The sequence below is a fragment of the Lupinus angustifolius genome, chromosome LG11 (assembly GCF_001865875.1).
Source record: "Lupinus angustifolius cultivar Tanjil chromosome LG11, LupAngTanjil_v1.0, whole genome shotgun sequence".
NCBI classification, from domain to species: Eukaryota; Viridiplantae; Streptophyta; class Magnoliopsida; order Fabales; family Fabaceae; genus Lupinus; species Lupinus angustifolius.
The window spans coordinates 17766498-17770455 of NC_032019.1; positions in this window are offsets into that span (position 1 = coordinate 17766498).

Sequence of the window (3958 nt, forward strand, 5' to 3'; positions counted from 1 at the left end):
ATCCACATCCATTCCCAATGTCTTAAGTCTTGCTGTAATGTTTGTCATTTCCATGACATGTTCATGCATAGTACGAGAACCATCAAATTTCATGGTGGTCAATGTACTCATTAGTGTCCCAGCAAGAGACTTGTCAGCAGTTTGGGAGCGCTCTTCCACAAACTTTAGCATTTCTTTAGCACTTTCAAGTTTAGGAAGAGCTGAATTAATGTTGCCAGCAATACTCATTCGCATATACGTTAGACGCAATCTGTTTGATCTTTCCCAATTTTTATAATGAACTTTATGTTCTTCAGTGCTTATATTAGTAATAGCATTTGGATTATCTTTTCTAAGTGATAAATCCAAATCCATTACCTCAAGGTAAAATTGAATTCATTCACTCTATTCGAAGAATTTAAGTCCATTGAAAGTTGGAACAAATGAGAATTGCGAATGCAAAGCAACAGGTACTGCAATCAATAAAATCAAACAAAAACGTTGAGGCTTTGAGTTACATGAAAAATTAATTCAGATTACTTCATAAATGTATATTAATGTCTACCTTTGGGTAATCCATCAATATACCATACTAGACATGATGATACTAAAAGAATTTCACATAATTTGGCAATGATGCATGCATAAATTAGAAACATTTACTATCTTTGGATATATAAATATAACTAATGATGCATTTACAATACCAACATTCATGCTCATTGATTATAAGAACAAATAATCAACCTTTGGATGATTCATGACTGTCTTATGATGATGAACTTCAATTTACTCATAAACAAATAATTATTATATCATTCATAGTATCAATTTTATGAGTAAATGAAATGAAATATGATCATACAATTTGAAATTAAATAAACATAAAGATTTGACCACTTTAGTGATTAACAAATTTATCATCCAATAATTTCAAATATGTAACAAGTCATAATATTATATATAAATATAACACCCAAAGTTGTACATAAATTATAAAGTTATATACATATTTATGAAACAATTGCAACAAAAGTTCAAATGAATTTGTAACTTAATTATATATATATATTCCTAGTTACATATATATAAATTTATTAATGTATATATAACATGTATAATATAAATATGTTAACGTTATCTATATATAAATCTATATTAGCTGTTTATGTAATATATTGTATCTCCGTTAACTATACAGAATATATACAGAAATTTGAAGAACATAGTGCATTGTTTATGTTCTCCTTTTCACATTCTCCAAAATATAGCACAATAGTAACAACATAATAACAATAACAAAATATATGTAACTATATTGCTGCGAAACAGTTTCAGCACAATATTACTTCAAATGAGAACGCGAAAGACTATATAAAGTCACGTTCTGCTCTGAAGTGCAAGTACAATATATAGAAGAATAACAAAGTGCAAAATAGAAACATATATAACACAAATTGTCATTGTTGTTTTGTTTCTTTAATTTATTTATTTTCATGCCGCCGGAAATAATCATATTTGAGTTCACTAAACATTCAAGAACATATTTTAATATATCATTCGGGATTGAATCATTCTTAATGGAAAACTATAAGTTCTTAAACACAATGCTCTGATACCACATGTAAACTTTATTGGGAAACTATATGTAAACGGATCTTAAGAAATCATAGTTTTCACATCATAAGAATAGTTACAGATTACCTCTATCCATGGCGACACGATCCTCCTTTCTTTGTATGTTGTGTGTTGTTCTTTGTCAATAGAGAAATTCTTCTATCTCTTTCCACTACAATAAAAATTCCTGTTAGCCACGGCTGCAACTATGGCTAAAGTGGAAAAAAACCGTAGCTAGATTGAGTGTCCACACTTAATGTTGTTGTGGCAAGGAATGGTGTTGCTAAAAATTAGCCACGATCATTATGTTATTTCGCTACATTTATGTGAAATGTGGTAACATTTTCTTAGCCACAGTTTGTTTAATTCAGCTACAGTCGAACCGTGGCTAAGTTGCTGATTTTGCAAAACTACAACCGTGGCTAAGTTGTTGATTTTGCAAAACTACAACCGTGGCTAAGTTGCTTATTTTTCCACAATCCATTAGTGGCTAATTAAATTTATTTAAAGTTACTTTCATACATACTCATCTCATGATCCCAATGTGTCATTGTCTCAGAATCTTTATTTTCAATAATATAATGGTAAATTTATAATAAAATTAAATATTTGCTAGCTAATAATAATAGTAGTAAGTGTATACCATTAGAAAATTGAATCTTATACAATTACCAAATGTTTAACATTAAAAAATGCTTATAAAAACAAAATACAAAATGTTATGGTCATATAAGTTCATGAATTTTAAGAAACCATATCTAAGATGGTGGAACATCACGAGCGAAAGTGGTTAACGCACTACCAAATTTTTCGACTAGAAACTTCTCAAGAGTAGCCAAATGATTATGAGTATGTGAAGTGGCTCCTTGGTCTCTTCATACCCTGATAGTTTTACTTTCAAAGTTTGTACATATTTCTTCAAGTCTTCAACATGTTGACTAGAGCCACTAGAATTCACAAAACTAGTAAAATGTCTAAACGTTCCAAAAACACTAGAGGGACAAATACTAGTGCCCAAACCATGCACTCGACCTGAATGTTCAGCTCCATATGCTTTTCCAATTGCATCATTAGGATGAGCAAATACCTTTGATGAAACACCTGAAGTAGTGACATTTTCTTGATCTTGAGGTAAATGCTCTGATATTTTATCCTATTAAATAACAAGAAATTAATAATTTATATAGTGGCAAAATGCAAATTGCATGGCAGTAACCTATAATGGAAAATTGCATCAATAGAATCAGAAAGGACAAAATGATATTATGCGTTTGCCTACCTAACTAACTGCATACCATTATCCATTTCACAACTTAGGAAATGGTTCTAAAAATGATACACTTTTTAGGACATATGTAACACATCATGTACGAAAAGACTTAAATTACTTACAGCTAGATTTTTTCCTTCTTCACTTACATAGCTTCCATCATTGTTGAATAAAGTTGACAAAATAACATCACCACGACATACAAGTCTTTGCAATTTTAACTCCTAACACAATCAATGAAATATATATATATATATATTAAATGTAAGTTTTTACATTCACAAAACTTCATTCTCTACAATAATACAATTACCTAGAACAACTTACCATTTGATGACCTCTCCTTGTATTGCTCATACTACCACCAACATGGGAAACTTTAAGATTCTTGCGACTTCTAGTGTTCGCCAAACTTTGTTTCTACAATTGCCAAACATTATAGTCATTATATTAAAAAAATACAAGTCTTGGAGAAATTAAATACTTCATAACATAATGTTTACCTTCATCTTATCCTCCTTATAATGATGCACAAATGCAGTCGAATCAGCACAATCTAAACCTGGAGGAGGATTAATAAGTATGTCTTCCTTACTTTTATTAGGATAGAAATACTTACACCTTAACCTATATTTATAGGCCCTCCATATTTCACCTAGAGTACTCATAGCCCATTTGACTCCTGCAACATAATCAAACTCAAAATTTTCCTTCACACATTATTAAATACGCTAGTCAATTTTCAATGACAATAGGAAAAAATTATTAAAATTGCAAAATATTTAAATAATTACCTCAATATATTTCCATTGTTGGTATCTATTATCCTTTGACATCCAATCCCATCTTTTAACATAAATAGGACAAATTGTTGAGTTTTGAGCTAGTTTACCAAGAAACCTCACAAGTAAGTTTGAGCCATTGTCATTGCCTTGTCCATAACCATTGAGTTCCACAATAACTTTTTTAGTTTTTTCCAAATGCCAAACGAAATTGCTTTCATTTTTCGAGTTTCAATTTCTCCCAAAGAGGTATATGCAATTATGTACAAGAAGCAAAGTATTAAAGGCAAACACATAATAACATATTGAA